Below are 17,551 nucleotides of genomic sequence, written 5' to 3' on the forward strand. Positions count from 1 at the left end.
CTGCAATAGTTTAGGAGAGAATGGGGGTGAATTAGGCCAGAGCAGGAGCAGTGAAGACGGAGGGTTGAAGGAAGACTGGGGAGATGCTTCGGAGCCTGAGTCCACAGGCCTTGTGAAAGGCCTGGAGTCAGGGACATTCCTGGAAGGAGAAAGGGCACTCCAATCGAACGAGGGAGGCAGCCTGGGCAGGGGAGGAGCTGATCAGGAAGTGTCCGCGAGTGAACAGCAGTGTGCTCCTGCGTGACACCAGGTGTGCTCACAGTTTCATTTTAGAGGCTTCGGCGTCAGCCTCAGTTTCCTCTTCCGTCAAATGGGCATGGAGATAGCATCTTGAGGCTTTCTTTTGAAGGTTAAATGAGAAAGGGTGTAAAGGGCCAGCACCGTCTGGCACAGAGTCAAGGCACAATGAATGATGAATGAGCGCTCTCACCCAGCGCCCCACCCCTGACACGCCCTCAACCCACCGGCCTCAGACTGTCTGCGGCTCTCTCCTGGGGCGTGCCCGTGCGCCTCTGCCTCCTCTGGGAGGGTCCCAATTCCCAGGGAGAACCGATTCCCCTACCCGCTTCCTGGAGGATTCTTCTACTTTAGGTGCTTCCTGTCGGAAGGGCTGGGGCAAACAGCGGGGGAAACCGTGGCCCCAGGGCTGAGATTTTCTCAGGTGAGTGAGACCCAGAAGTCCTGGAGCTATTTGCAGAGGGGTAGGAATGAGTGAATGGAGGAAAAAGGAAGGCAGTAGAGCTTTTCCTCTGCCCCACGGGGGACCCAGGGTCACAGGACCCCGAGGGTCTTACAGTTCTCTGCTCAGGGTCCCTCCCCACCCGTCAGTGACTCAGGGAGCCCAAAGGGCCCCAGGAACTCGCCTCAACTTGCCTTTACTGGAAATGCTTCTGGATCTTCCAGCGCCCAGGGCGTCCAGGAGTTACGCCTGCCATCTACTCTCCTCCCCTACAGAGCACAAGTGCTATTTTTTTTTTAAGTTATGTATGTATGTGTGGGGAAGGTATATATGTCATATTTTATAAATATATATATGCATAGAAAGACTCAACAGATGTACCTTAAAATATTAAAGGTGAGTTTTCTCTGGGTGGCTAAACTGTGAGTGATTTCCATCTTTATCTTCGTGCTTTTTTGTATTTTCCACCATGCAGTGTTTTCCACCAAGGGCAAAATGTAATAAAGAACCTCCAAAACATCTTCCATGATTCTAATCTCTTCCTGAAATGGAGGGGAATGTTTGTGTAGGAGTAACGGAGAACGTTCATTTACTTACTCGTTCAATTCATTCCTTCTTTCATTTGACAAATATTTGAGAGCAAAATGGGTATGATAGCTAGACCCTATGGTAACAGCAGACATGTAAGATATAATTCCTGTCCTAGGGAGCTTTTAATTTCATATTTTAAAAACTGAAAGCAGAAAACCACAAGGAAACGAGTGAGTAATGCAGGAAATGAAAGGTCCTGAGGAGGACGAGAGGACTTGCAGCTGGAAGCATCGGAGACAAAGCGAGAAATGGGGTTTGAACTGGGCTTTCAGGGGCGGGTCAGACTTGGACAGGGGAGCAGGTGGAAGGATATTCCAGGCAAGGTGAATGGTGGAAGCAAAGGCACAGAAGCAGGAAAGGATCAGGGATGTTTACAAATTAGCAAGTAAAGCACACAGTGTGTCTTGGTCACCAACAGCTAACAAGTCAAGGCTCATTTTGTATATTGAGAGTTTTGCTCAAAATAATCCTGTGAAGAAACAGGATTCATAGGCAGGGAAACTAAAATCTGAGGAGATAATGGCTTCTGTCCAATGCCTCCAAGTTGCAGTGGAAGTTATGGAAAGAGAAAGTTTTCAGATCTCCTGACCCCATGGGTGCTCACATCTGGGAAAGAACATGTGACTAGAGATAGATGGTTTCTCATCAACAGAGAAACTAATGGGACTTCCCTGAGCGTCCACTGGCTAAGAGTCTCAATGCAGGGGACCTGGGTTTGATACCTGGTCAGAGAACCAGATCCTGCATGCCACAATTAAGACCCAGGACAGCCAAATAAATGAATAAAAATAAATATCTTTTTTAAAAAAGAGAAAGAAGCCAATCACTAAGAATGTAGAGCAGCATTCCATTACTCATAAACGAGTAGCCGAACGAATGCAAGTGTCCATAGGCTGTGAGGAACTGAAGAGTCTCCTGATGAAGGTGAAAGAGGAGAGTGAAAAAGCTGGTGCAAAACTCAACACTCAAAACACTAAGATCAAGACAACCGGCCCCATCACTTCATGGCGAATAGATGGGCAAACAACGGAAACAGTGACAGACTTTATTTTTTGGGGCTCCAAAATCATTGCAGATGGTGATGGCAGTCATGAAATTAAAAGACACTTGCTCCTTGGAAGAAAAGCTATGACAAACTTAGACAGCATATTAAAAAGCAGAGACATCACTTTGCCAATGAAGGCACGTATAGTCAAAGCTATGGTTTCTCCAGTAGTCATGTACAGATGTGAGAGCTGGACCATAAAGAAGGCTGAGAGCCAAAGAATTGATGCTTTCGAACTGTGGTGCTGGAGAAGATTCTTGAGAGTCCCTTGGACTGCAAGGAGATCCAACCAGTCCATCCTAAAGGAAATCAACCCTGAATATTCATTGGAAAGACTGATGCTGAAGCTGAAGCTCCAATACTTTGGCCACATGATGCGAAGAGCCGACCGCTTGGCAAAGACCCTGATGCTGGGAAAGACTGAGGGCAGGAGGAGAAGAGGACAAGAGAGGATGAGATGGCTGGATGGCACCACCAACTCAAAGGACGTGAGTTTGAACAAACTCCGGGAGATAGTGAAGGACCTTGGTGTGCTGCAGGCCATAGGGTCACAAGGAGTCAGACACGGCCGAGTGACTAAACAACAACAAGCTGTACATCACTGCTTAGGCATAGAGAAAGGTGTAGAAAAATGCATACTGTTCAGTCAACATTCATTTGAGTGGAGGAAGGTGCAGGAAAGAGAGAAGAAAGGCGGGAAAAAGAAGAAAGAAAATGAGTTAAAAGCTTTAGAGAAGGCAGCTGGGAAAAGCATAAGAATATATGGACAAATACATTGTGGCAGGCATACTTTATAACGGCAAAAACGTAAACAATTGAAGTGTTTAGATTTTGTTGTTCAGTTGCTAAGTTGTGTCCAAATCTTTTGTGACCCCATAGACTCCAGCCCATCAGGCTCCTCTGTCCATGGGATTTCTCAGGCAAGGATATTTGAGTGGGTTGCCATTTCTTTCTCCAGGGGATCTTCCCCACCGAGGGATTAAACCCACGTCTCCTGCATCCATGGAGGCTCAGCAGTAGAGAATCTATCTGAAATGCAGGAGACTCAAGTTTGAGCCCTGGTTCAGGAAGATGCCCTGGAGAAGGAAATGACAACCCACTCCAGTATTCTTGCCTGGGAAATCCCATGGACAGAGAAGCCTGGTGGCCTGCTGTCCATGGGGTCACAAAACAGTTGGACCCAACTTAGTGACTCAACAACAACATAGATTTTACTTAAAATAGTTATGGCATATTTGTACCATTGAAAGCGTGTTTAGTCTTTAAAAATGATAAAGACTGCAGACGAATGGATAAGAAAGCTTTGGTACATATACACAATGGAGTATTACTCAGCCATTAAAAAGAATGCATTTGAATCAGTTCTAATGAGGTGGATGAAACTGGAGCCTATTATACAGAGTGAAGTAAGCCAGAAAGAAAAACACCAATACAGTATACTAACGCATATATATGGAATATAGAAAGATGTAAATGATAACCCTGTATACGAGACAGCAAAAGAGACACAGATGTATAGAACAGTCTTTGGGACTCTGTGGGAGAGGGTGAGGGTGGGATGATTTGGGAGAATGACATTGAAATATGTATATTATCATATGTGAAACAAATCACCAGTTCAGGGTCGATGCATGTTACAGGATGCTCGGGACTGGTATGCGGGGATGACCCAGAGGGAGGATAAGGGGAGGAGGGAGGTGGGAGGGGGGTTCAGGAAGGGGAACTCATGTACACCCGGGGCAGATTCATGTCAATGTATGGCAAAACCAACCAATATAATACTATAAAATAATTAGCCTCCAATAAAAAAAAATAATAAAATAAAATATAAAGGACAAATGTGTATACATGAAAAAAATGATAAAGAACATACATGATTATCAACATGAAACAGTGTTCAGAAGACACATTTTTTTAGGGGGGAAATTATGCAATAATATGGCTCAGATTGATTGCTAGAGCTTTTGTTTTAAAATCTGTGAACCCCTCAAATTTCTGCACACTGTAGGGGGTAAAGGCCAATTTTCATATGTTCCTCTTATGAACATCCAGTTTCTCAAAACACTTTATTGCTAAGACATTCTTTTCATTCCCTGAATTTCAATGGTATCTTTGTTTTAAATCACGTGATTGTATGTATGTGGTCTATTTCTAAGTTCATATTCTCTTTTATCAGTCTATGTATCCATCCTCATGCCATTATTACATTTAATTACTGCTTTATAATATGTCTTGAAATCTGGGCATGTATGTCCTCCAACTGTGTATTTTGTCAAGTATGTCTTTGCTATTCTTTTCTCTTCAGATTTTCAAATACACTTTAGAATCAGTTTGTCGAGTTCTTCAAACCAAACTTCGCAGGATTTTGATAAGGCTTGCACGGCATCTGTAGGTCAATATATAGAGAACTGATATCTTAATAATGAGTATTCAAATCACAAGAAGGCATAAAGGCATACATATGAATTTATAAAGATCTTATTTGATCTCAGTATATTTAGTAATTTTTGTGTGTGTGGGAATCTTACATCCTTAATTTGACCCATTTCTAGCATTTAATAATTTTATTATAGTAATAAGTAGTAGTGTTAGTCGCTCAGTGAAGCACAAGCTGGAATCAAGATTTCTGGGAGAAATATCAATAACCTCAGATATGCAGATGATGCCACCCTTATGGCAGAAAGCGAGGGGAACTAAAGAGCCTCTTGATGAAAGTGAAAGAGAAAAGTGCAAAGCTGGCTTAAAACTCAACATTCAAAAAACTAAGATCATGGCATCTGGTTCCATCACTCCATGGCAAATGGATAAACAATGGAAACAGCGACAGACTTTATTTTCTTGGGCTCCACAATCACTGCAGATGGTGACTACAGCCATGAAATTAAAACACGCTTGCTCCTTGGAAGAAAAGCTGAGAAACCTAGACAGTGTTTGCAGAGATATCACTTTGCCCACAAAGGTCCATCTAGTCACAGCTATGGTTTTTGCAGTAGTCATGCGTGGATATGAGAGTTGGACCACAAAGGCTGAATGCCGAAGAATGATTCTTTTGAGCTGTGGTGTTGGAGAAGACTCTTGAGAGTCCCTTGGACTGCAAGGAGATCAAACCAGTCAATCCTAAAGGAAATCAACCCTGAATATTCATTGGAAGGACTGATGGTGAAGCTCCAATACTTTGGCCACCTGATGCGAAGAACTGACTCAGTAGAAAAGACCCTGATGCTGAGAAAGATTGAAGGCATGAGGAGAAGGGGACGATAGAGGATAAGACGGTTGGATGACATCATCAACTCAATGGACATGAGTTTGAGCAAGCTCTGGGAGTTGGTGATGGACAGCGAAGCCTGGTGTGCTGCAGTCCATGGGGCTGCAAAGAGTTGGACACACCTGAGCGACTGAACTGAATGAGATATGAAAAGGTCCTTAATATCACAAATTAAAAAGGTGTTTAACATAATGACAAATAAAAAGCATAAAACCATTACACATTCATCAGAAGCACTAAAATAAAGGAAAACAAACTAATAAGCAGACAAAAGAACCACTGACAAAGTATTATTGAGATATGGAGCAACTGGAACTTTTATATGCTGCTTGGCCACCTCATGCGACGAGTTGACTCACTGGAAAAGACTCTGATGCTGGGAAGGTTTGGGGGCGGGAGGAGAAGGGGACGACAGAGAATGAGATGGCTGGATGGCATCACCGACTCGATGGACATGAGTTTGACTGAACTCCGGGAGTTGGTGATGGACAGGGAGGCCTGATGTGCTGTGATTCATGGGGTCGCAAAGAGTCGGACACGACTGAGCAACTGAACTGAACTGAATGGCTCAGACGGTAAAGAATCTGCCTGCAATGCAGGAAACCTGTGATCGATTCCTGGGTTGGGAAGAAGGCCCAGAAGAGGGTATGGCAACCCACTCCAATATTCTTGCCTGGGAAATCCCATGGACAGAGGAGCCTGGAGGGCTATATAGTCCATGGGGTTGCAAAGAGTTGGACATGACTGAGTGACTATCACTTTCACTTTTCATGTATAATATAAGCCTAGCTCTTTATGTTAATTTGTACTTGGAATTTACTCCAATAATGGCTGTCAGTGGCTGTGGAATTTTTTTTTTTTTAATAAAAATAGCTTGGTTTTAAGATGGGGAAAATTAGCAAGAATTCTAATCTTTTACTTTTCTTAAATACTTTTTCTTATTTACTAGATTTAATCTCAGCCATTGTCCCTTCCTTTACTTCCCTACTTGATCAATGGTCCTTCTGGAGCTCTGTGACAAGGGCTGTCTGTTTCCTGAGATACCCTACATGTGGGAAGACTTGTCCTGCAACCCATCCTGGGGCTTATTCACAACAGATCCTCAACCCCAAAATAAACATCTGGGGTGTTTCCTCTTCCTAAAGGGGAAGCAGAAGACCCTGGTGAACAGAGGGAAGGGTGCCCTGTCTAGACTATCATCCCAGGGGAATTCTGTCCACTCAGTTCCCCCTGGAAATCCCCAAGACCCAGAACAGCTCCGCTGACTCAGGCCACCCATTCTGGTGGCACCTCAGATCCCAGCCCTTCTCCAGCACCCCACTCCTTCCCATCCCCGCAAGGAAAGGCAGGTTATCCTAGAGGCAGGTGGAGCATGGTGATCTTACAAAGGAGAATTTGCTCAGATAAGTAATGGATCCAATTAGGGCCTCCTAGGTTGATGGGGCTATCAAATCCAGCCTTGAACCTTGCCTGCGGAAAATCCTCTCTCCCAGTTCTGGGAACACAACTGGCAGGGGCCTGGTCCGAAGGGACTCAAAGACCAAAGAGGCATTCCAGGGGTGCAGGCTAACAGGCTCCCTTTTCATTTCCAAGTAAAAGAATCAAGGAAAGTGATTCTCAACCATGTGCAACTTGCTCCAAGGAGACGTTTGGCAAGGTCTGGTGACAGTTTTGGTTGTCACAGCTGGAAGGTGTGTGTGTGTGTTGCTGGCCTGAGATGCTGTAAAGCATCTCAGAATGCACAGAGTAGCACCCTTCCCCATCAAAGAATTATCCAGCCGCAAATGTCAATAGTGCTAAGGCTGGGAAACCAGTCTAAGGGGTGTTCTCTGTTTTACAGATGCAAAGAAAAGGTACTCGGGTGAATCCCCAGACTTGGGGACATCTGAAAATGAAGACCTAGTGGGAGGAGAATTTCCCTAAAGATAAGAGCAATGTTTTCAAGCTGTTGTTCCCCCTCAAAATATGGTACAGCTCTATTTCAAAAACATGTTTTAAATAAATGATAAATGGATAAAGAGGATGTTGTACATATATAGAATGGAAGACCGCTCAGCCATAAAAAGAATGAAATAATGCCATTTGCAGCAACATGGATGAACCTAGAGAGTGTCATACTAAGTGAAGTAGGTCCGAAAGAGAAAGGCAAAAATCATATGATATCGCTTATATGCGGAATCTAAAATATGACACAAGCGAACTTATCTACGAAACAGAAGCAGGCTCACAGACATAAAGAACAGACTTATGATTGCCAAAGGGAGGAGGAGAAGGGGAGGGATGGATTGGGAGTCTGGGGCCAGCAGATGCAAACTATTGTATACAGAATGGATAAACAGCAAGGTTCTGCTGTACAGCACAGAGAACTATGTTCAGTATCTTGTGATAAACCATAATGGAAAAGACCACTGAAGAAAGAATGTATATATCTGTATAACTGAATCACTTTGCTGCACAGCAGAAATTAACACAACATTGTAAATCAACTACACCTCAATAAAAAGCATTGAAAACATGAAATGATAACAAAAATAAATTATTGTCTTATAAATACATTTTTAAGGGAAAAAGTGCGGGAAAGGACAGAGGACAAAGGAGAAATACCTAGATTCTGACCACTAGCTTGCTCTGGTTCTGAGCATTTGGTAATTAAAAACAGACTTCTTCATCAGGAACCCAGAAAAACAAAGCAAAAGAATAAAATCCATATTTGTCATGTAACCTTTATCATCATTCAGAACCTTGGAAATATCTTTGACTGCCCCTGAAACCTATGTCAACATAAACAAAGTGAACTAGAAATTTGAAGGACTGATGCTAAAGCTGAAACTCCAATACTCTGGCCACCTCATGCGACGAGTTGACTCACTGGAAAAGACTCTGATGCTGGGAGGGATTGGGGGCAGGAGGAGAAAGGGACGACAGAGAATGAGATGGCTGGATGGCATCACCGACTCAACGGACATGAGTTTGAGTGAACTCCGGGAGTTGGTGATGGACAGGGAGGCTGGCGTGCTATGGTCACAAAGGGTCAGACACGACTGAGCGACTGAAATGAACTGAACTGAACTAACTACCAGATGGCCAAATGTCTATGGATGAAGTTGAATCAGTGAAGATCTGAATAACTATGTCTGCATGGATCGTATCTGCCAGATCTTCGTTTGGCATCTTCCAGGAAATCTTGGTTACTTCCTTGAATATCTTGAGCCTTTGATAGGATGCTGTAACATGTCCTCCTCCTTGGACTCATTCCCAAGATCTGATTTGATTCACCAAGTATTTACTGAGTCCTTCCAGTGTGCCCAGCAGGAAGGTAGCTACTGTTGTTGTTTAGTTGCTAAGTTGTGTCCAACTCTTTTGTGACCCCATGGACTGTAGCCCGCCACGCTCCTCTGTCCATGCGATTTCCCAGGCAAGAATATTGGAGTGGATTGCCATTTCTTCCTTCGGGGGATTTTCTCAACCCAGGGATTGAACTCACATCTCCTGCTTGACAGGCGAATTCTTTTCCACGGAGCTACCTGGGAAGCCCTACTGCTGTGGATAGGTAATACAATGCATGGATGCTAATTTGGGATTAGCATTTCTAGGATTTAAGACTGAAGGCTCGAAAAAACACTGATGCTTCTAATCGAAGAGGATGCTAGGTGAGTAAGTGGGAGCTGAATAGGGCTGCAAGATAATGACTTGGCATCAGATGATCAAGGATCAGTTCAGTTCAGTCACTCAGTCATGTCCCACTCTTTGCAACCCCATGGACTGCAGCACGCCAGGCCTCCCTGTCCATCACCAACTCCTGGAGTTTACTCAAACTCATCTCCATTGAGTCGGTGATGCCATCCAACTATCTCATCCTCTGTCGTCCTCATCTCCTCCTGCCTTCAGTCTTTCTCAGCATCAGGGTCTTTTCCAATGAGTCAGCTCTTCACATCAGGTGGCCAAAGTATTGGAGTTTCAGCTTCAACATCAGTCCTTCCTTCCAATGAACACTCAGGACTGATCTCCTTTAGGATGGACTGGTTGGATCTCCTTGCAGTCCAAGGGACTCTAAAGAGTCTTCTCCAAAACCACAGTTCAAAAGCATCAATTCTTTGGTGCTCAGCTTTCTTCACAGTCCAACTCTCACATCCATACATGACCACTGGAAAAACCATAGCCTTGACTAGATGGATATCCCAGTGGAATATGTTTACGAAAATGTTGGAACTGGAGGGCTGGATTTCAGTTAGCACTAGCAGCTCAAGATCCAAACGTGGAAATCTTCCACGTAAAGATGAGTCCACTGAGATGGGCAGAAAATAGAACAGAAGCCCAAGGGCTGGACCTTAAGATGCAATTCATAGTTGAGGGGTAGGAGTGGGAAGAGAATGCCACAAAGGAGATGAGTAAGAGCAATTAGAGTATCAGGAAGAAAACCAGGAGGGCATGGCACTATTGCAGCTGAGGAGGGAGAGTTGGTTGGGATTTTTTGTTGTTGTTGTCTTTTTATTGTTTTTTAAAGTGAAAGTGAAGTCGCTCAGTCGTGTCCAACTCTTTGCGACCCCGTGGACTGTAGCCTACCAGGTTTCTCTGTCCATGGGATTCTCCAGGCAAGAATACTGGAGTGGGTTACCATTTCCTTCTCCAGGGGATCTTCCCGACCCAGGGATCAAACCTGGGTCTCCCGCATTGGAGGCAGACACTTTAACCTCTGAGCCACCAGGGAAGCCCCTATAAGGAACAGTCAAAAAGTGTCAAAACTTCAGAGAATAAACCCTAAGAAAAGGATCCTGGGATGCAGGATGACCAACTGTCCTAGTTTGCCCAAAGCTGTCTGGGTTTTAGTACTGAAAGTCTCACATCCCAGGAAATATCTCAGTCCTGGGCAAACAGGACAGCTGGGATGTGCAAAGCCTGAAGCTAGATACTAAGGTGGGGCACCACAAATGAATGTTTCAGCAGCTAGCCATGTAGACACATACCGTCCAAGAGACCACATTTTTAAAAAATCAGACTCTATATTTGCCACATTCTCTGAGCTCGACCCTGGGCTTGGACACAGGCCAAGGTTAATAAACTGAACTAGTTGGATCCAGTCTTTGAAAACCTTTGATCACTTTTTGAGGTTTTTGGCCTGGAGACATTTTGTATCATAAAATATAGTTAGCCAAACTCTTATTTGGCTCAAGTACTGTTTTTCTAAATTGCCTTCACTCAAGTAATTGCTTTTACTGGAAACACAGCTGTCAAGATAGAGTTGCTGGCCTTTCAGAAAAGAAAGTAAGTGTAAAAACTGATGTACCAAAACAAATAAACAACAACAAGATACCTGATGGGCCTGAAAGAAAGATGCAAGAAAATGAGCTCACTCCATCGAAGCTATAGGTCCAATTTGGGGAAAACTGCAACAGATTTGGAGAACGACAAGGTGCTTCTCTGGCAACTTCCAGAAGCCCATAGCTTTTCTGAAGACCAAACATATTGTGGTTTTGTGAGCAGTTGTTGCCAAGCTGTTTTTCTAGTAGTATCTCGTGGTGTTTGGAAATTAAGGGAAACTGTGAATGATTTTCATGTTTTCTGTTTTTGTTTTTTACATGTGTCTATTTCTGCCCATTTCCTTTAAGCTGGAGGCCAAAAGCTGGCAGCCTGTGAGCCAATTCAGACTGTGAATGTGTTTTCTTTGGCCTACAGGCTGTTTTTCAAATTTTTGAATTAGTTGCCAGCATTGAAAAATCAGGAGATATCCACTCCCCGACTCACACACCAAAAAAATCAGGATTTCCTGCTTTTCTTGAAAAACTGGAGGATCTGGAGACACTGGGTTGCATGTCCACGCTGCAATGATCCACAGGAGCTGAGCAACAATGGCCCCCTTTGGACAGGGTATGTGCCCTTGGCCCCATCCCCACCTAGCCTGCTATCTCGCTTTGCTTTACCTACCAGGCCCATCTCAAGACTCCGCAGAGGGATGAGGCTTCCAAAATACCTGGCTCATTAGTTCTAAACCGCTTGCCTTGACCTGCTTTCCATTCTACATCCCAGAAGGTTCCCAAGACTTGGAGGTTCTGAAATTGTGACTGATTTCCTGTTTGTGGATTCGACTCATCCACCTGGTCTAACACTTGGCACAATTTCCTCAGGCTACTTGTACTTCCTGCCCATTTTTCCCCTGCCTCTCTACACCAGGAAGATCTACTCATATTCCATGTTTCTGGCAGCCACAGAAACCAAGCCAGAGGCTCCCCGTCTGGTTGGCTCTCACCCCGTATCTGTCCCTGCTCTGGTTCCCCACACACAACTTCTTTCAGGGCCCACCTGGGGACTGACCCTCCAACTCTGTCTCCTGTTTCCATCCCTGAAATCATCTCTTGAACTTAACCACAGAATTAAGCTCTTGTTTCAACTCTGGGCCTGTGTCTCTCAAGTTTTGCTTGTGACTCTTTGTACTTACAAAGCTAAACCCAGCTTCAGCTCTTGGAAGTGTATTAATCAACCAACAAATCCCCAACATTTCAAGGATTTAACACTATAAGAGTTATTTCTCACTCACGTAACAGTCAAAGAGGAACTTTCCTGGTCTTAAGGCAAGACCCAGGCTCCTTCCAACTGTGACTCTGCTATCCTTGAAGGTCTCAGAATCCTCTTTATCCAGTTAACGGGCAGGAAAAAGAAGAGAATGGTGAGGAACCCCTGCCTCTTCACTGCTTTCCAGCCTGAAATCAATACATGTCATTTCCACTCATTCACTTGATGAGAGTTAACCACTCATTCTCACCTAAATGTAGATGAGACGTATAATCTGGGGAAAGTGGGGTGGGGGTGCCATCCCCCAGTGACACTGTCAGCAAGGGAGGGGAGAGCCTGAGTTTGGGGAGGGCGGTTGGTCTTCACGGCCACAGTGCCCTGTCCAAGTGGAGACCTGCAAAGCTGTTTCCTGGCTGAGCTGGTACTAGTCCCCATTAAGCTGACTCATTGGAAAAGACCCTGATGCTGGGAAAGATTGAGGACCGGAGGAGAAGGGGATGACAGAGGATGAGATGGTTGGATGGCATCACTGACTCAATGGACATGGGTTTGGGTGAACTCCGGGAGTTGGTGATGGACAGGGAGGCCTGGCGTGCTGCAGTTCATGGGGTCGCAAAGAGTCGGGCACGACTGAGCGACTGGACTGACTGAAGTATGGGAAGGAAATTGCATGTTTTCCTCCAGGACTGTAGAACTCTTCACGGCAACTGACAAAAATCCAAATCAGCCGAAGGAGAAAGGGCATTTGCCGATTCCCTGAACTGGGAAGTTCAGGGGAACAAGGCAACCTAAAGTGCAATTGGACCCAGACCCTTAACCATGGGTGTTAGGTTTCTCTTTTTCTTTGCATTGCCATTTCTTGACTGAGGACCTTCTATCCTTCTGGAGATTTTCTCAGTGTGGCAGGGAAGGAGGCTGATAGCTGTGCTTGTATCGCACCCTCCCAGTTCCATGCTCTAAAAGGCAAAGGCCACTTCTCCTCCAGCTGCAAACTTTAAAAACCACAGAGAAGGCTCCAATTGGCTTGGCAGGGGCTAGAGACCTACCTGGGAGACAGACGAACTGTGAGTTCCTTTTCCAGCACATTGGAGTGGGAGAGGAGCAGCTTCCTTAGGGAGGGAGGTACTGAAGAAGAGATAAGGCAATACATGCATGAATCTTTGACCACACAGCCTCTGAGCATACCTCTGTGGCCAGCTCAGATCCCAGGCCTCATGCACATTCTGGGGAGCAGCCCCCTGAGGCCAGAGCACACTCACTCTACACTGTTTTAGTTAAAGCCATAGACCTTCATGAATTTCCATAAATTCACCAGAGTTGGAAAAGGCCTGATAAGTTTCTTGACAAGATTTGAAGGCCTTTTAAGTTTCATCAAGTTCCACCAAAGGGAAATCTTTACATAATGAAATATCATTAGAAAATGTACATTTTTTCAGGCAGGAATTCACTTCAAATGCTAAAGTATCTCCTTTACTCATCCGTCCAACAAGTAATTATTAATAATGTATAATGTGTCCAGTTAGGAGTCAGGTGCTGGGCATGCAGTGATGGATAAGTTCAATCCATGAACTCACTAGACTTAGTCTCCAGAAACAAGTCAGGCTTAGAATCTCTTAAGCAAACACAGCTGAAGCAAAATGGGATATTTTGACCAAGTCTTTAAGATCATATTGTTACACAAACAAACAAAAACACCCTGAATCCTGGGTATAGAATCAAGAGATTCTCAAGAATGGAAAAAATTCCGGGCATGCTGGATAAGTAAAGGCAGGAATCAGGAGCAAACAGCAGGCAGAATATCCTGGAGTATGGCATATGGCCAAGGAATTTGGAGTGGATGTATCACTGGTATGCCACCTTGCAGGTATGCTGTTAGGACCAGCCATCCTCCAACTCCTTCCTTGACTGCTACTGAGTTTTAGAGGGAGATTTTTTTTTGCTATGAATACACATTACCAATTTTTAAAAATAAATTTTTACTTTATTTTTATTATTTTGGCTGCACTGGGTCTTCATTGCTGCACACAGGCTTTCTCCAGCTGTGGCAAGTGAGGGCTACCCTCCAGCTGCAGTGCCTGGGCTTCTCATTGCAGTGTCTTCTCTTGTTGCAGAGCCAGGGCACTATGGCATTTGGGCTAAGTTGCTCTATAAGCAACTAAGAATCTTCCCGGATCAGGGATTGAACCCATGTCCCCTGCATTGACAGGTGAATTCTTAACCATTGGACCACTACGGAAGTCCCCCCCACCGCAAAACATTTTCAGAGACTTCTAATAACATTATATGAAGTAAAGAAAATCTATACAGTCTAACTCTTGATTCTTTTAATATACTTTTTACTTATGACTAATTTTTGATTTCCAGAAAAGTTGCAAAGACAGAGAGTTGTACAGAGAGTTACTGTATAACACTCACCTGGTTTCTCCAAACAGTACCTTTGTCAGACCTAAGGAACCAACATTGCGGTATTCCGGGAGTTGGTGAGGGACAGGGAGGCCTGGCGTGCTGTGATTCATGGGGTCGCGGAGAGTCGGACACGACTGAGCGACTGAACTGAACTGAACTGAACTGAAAGGTCCTACTTCACTCAGGCGTTTTCGTTAGGTGTTATTCGGATTTCACCGGTTTCCGGCTGCTATCCTTTTTCTGTTCCAAGATCCAATCCAGGATACCACGTTGAACTTTGTGGCTCTTGATTTTTAAGGACCATCATTCGTCAGGCATGGGTCAGCTGTCTCTCTCCTTGCTGCCATTGCCTCAGACATTTCATGGTTCATTAGCACCTGCTGTAGAGTGTGAACAAGGGAAGGAAACAATTTTGAAATGCAAATCAGCCAAATGTTGTTATTTATTGGTTTGTGGCAGTTAGCGCAGTTGTTAATAAGGCCAAGGTTACTGGCTCCATCTCTGTAAATGAATCAGCCAGCTTAGCAATGACAGGGGAAATTTTCTCCTGTGGCTATTATTTGCACCCTAAATCTTGTTCAGCTTCTCTGAAACGCAATCTTTTTACCACAATGGGATAGTGGTGGGAGTGTCTACCCTATCACCTTGTTACTCAAAATGTGGGTCACGGGTCAGTAGCATCAGCATCCCCTGGAGCTTGTTGGAAATACAGAATCTCAGGCCCCACCCAGATCTAGGAATCAGAACCTGCACTTTAACAGGATTCGCAGGTGACAAAGAAGCATGGCCATTCTGCAAACGTTTCTTGAAAATCTACCCTATAAAGATGCTGGAGTCTCAAGTGAAAAAAGGAAGCACATCCCACCATCAGAGAACATACCTACCACCTAGCGGGGATTCCAGACAAGCGACTGACAATTATAATGTCATATGTAAGCTGAGAGCTGAAGAATACGAAGACTTAGCCAGTTGAAAGAGGGAGGAAGGTACAGGGGGTGAGGGTGGAGGAAAAGCAGGATAAGGGTGGAGGCAAGGGAGACCATGGTATCTCCTGGGAATTGCACATAATACAACATGGCTAGAGCACCACATGCCAACTCTGGGAATGTATCATGGGGATGATCCAGAGATTTCCTTCTCTCTGTATTCACCAGCATCATCAGCACATATTACTGAGCACCAACCACATGCCTGGCACCGTGCTGGGTGCTGGGGATATGGGTAATAAATAGCCCATTCAATACAGGACTCTAGTCCAGGTCAGTTAAATGTTGTAATTACCCAAACAACTGGAGGGAAATGGTTCACAATACATCAGAGGCCTTGCAGGTGCAGCTCATGGATCCCTGAGATGCAACATAGGGAGGTTAGGTCACTGTTCACATAGGGTTAGCAGAGTGCGACAAATATTGAAGGGCTAAGAAAATGGGTCCCAACCAAATCATCCTTTAACTAAAGAGTACATGAATCCCATGGGGCCAAAAGGTGATGCCAAGGTCAGCGTTTGCATTCATTTTTTATTGTTGCATAACCAGTCACCACATACTTAGCGTCTCAAAAAGAAACCCACGTATTAGCTGACAGTCCTGTAGGTCAGAAGCCCAGCAGGCTCAGTTGAGCTCTCTGCATAGGTTCTCTCAAGGCTGAACTCAAGACATCAGCCAGGCTGGGTGCTTATCTGGAGGCGCTGGGGAAGAACCCATTTCTAAATTCATCCAGGAATTGGCAAAATTCAAGTGCTTGTGGCTATAAAGCTGAGGTCCCTGTTTTCTTGCTGGCTGCCAGCCAGAGTCCACCACTGTCCGCTCCTAGACACCACTCACATTCTTTCTCAAGTGGCCTCTTAAATCTTCAAAGCCATCAGTGTTGTTAAGTCACGTCTGACTCTTTGCGACCCGTGGACTGTAGCCCACCAGGGTTCTCTGTCCATGGGATTCTCCAGGCAAGAATACTGGAGTGGGTTGCCATTTCCTCCTCCAGGGACCTTCCCGACCCAGGGACTGAAGCTGGGTCTCCTGCATTGCAGGCAGACTCTTTACCATCTGAGCCACCAGTAAAAGCTCCCTCACGTTCTGAATCTCCAACTTCCTCTTCTCCTGCAAGCTGAGAAAACTCCTTGCTCCTAAGGGATGACATGATTAGATTAGTCCCACCTGGATAATCTCCCTCTCTAAAGGTCAACTGTGCCATATAACATGCTATAATCAAGGGAGTCATATCTCATATGCAGAGGTTCTGGGAGTAGGCTATCTGTGGGTTTGGGGATGGGACCAGGGACCATTTTAGAAATGCTGTCTGCTACAGGAGCTAGGAATCAAATGGAGTTTTGGAATCCTAATTGTCAGGTCTTGGTTCCACATGAGGTTGATGGTGAGAGGGGGAAGAGGAGTGTGCCATGTTTTTGATGAGCTCCGGGGAGGCGTGTCCTGGCACTGTTCTGACTGCAGACACTCAGAGATTGCACACAGATAAACTTTGTGTTTTATCTGATCTCTTGCAGGATTCTGGTGATCACGGTTACTTCTGGGGCCAAGTTCCTCCTTTCCCCGAATTAGGCCAGCCTGTAAATCTTGCCATCCCCGTGAAGGGTCTCTTCTGTTGTGTTCCATGAGAACCCGGATCTGGAGCTCAGTCCCATTTCAGTCTTGGCCCCAAAAGTCACACGCTGTGGCTTTGGTGGGAGCAGCAGACCCTACCAAACTTTGAGACATGCACCCTATCATCGCCCCAGGAGCACTAAGCATTTCTCTCCCTGGAGTTCCTTCATGATGATTGGCCCTCTCCCCTCTCTACTGGCGTGCTGTGGTCCATGGGGTGGCAAAGAACCGGATGCGACTTAGCAACTGAACAACCACCACCATCAAGCCCCCTCCCTACCTTCCCATCCTGCACCACTTCACCTCTTCCTGCCTCTCAGAAACCAACCCTGTTTCTCCCCTTATTATGTGTAGAGCAATTCCATTTTCCCCAGCTCCAGATTTTCTTCTGCACAGCTGATGACTTGGCTAAAGCTTTGGTGTCACCACTTGTAAGCATCTACCAGATTCAGTCCTTAAGT

General features: G+C 45.0%; 1 long non-coding RNA gene across 1 annotated transcript; it reads right to left on the reverse strand.

The window, feature by feature from the left end:
- Positions 1 to 4,560: 4,560 nt before the first annotated feature.
- Positions 4,561 to 14,817, reverse strand: LOC148776399 (uncharacterized). Its single transcript, XR_016038352.1, has 3 exons — positions 14,503 to 14,817; positions 13,134 to 13,212; positions 4,561 to 4,701 (listed from the first exon to the last, which is right to left on the reverse strand). It is a non-coding gene; the product is annotated as an uncharacterized LOC148776399 (long non-coding RNA).
- Positions 14,818 to 17,551: the final 2,734 nt, after the last annotated feature.

This window comes from Moschus berezovskii, chromosome 9 (genome assembly GCF_049115385.1).
Source record: "Moschus berezovskii isolate FMDL1 chromosome 9, NW_MosBer_1.0, whole genome shotgun sequence".
In the NCBI taxonomy this organism is placed as follows: Eukaryota; Metazoa; Chordata; class Mammalia; order Artiodactyla; family Moschidae; genus Moschus; species Moschus berezovskii.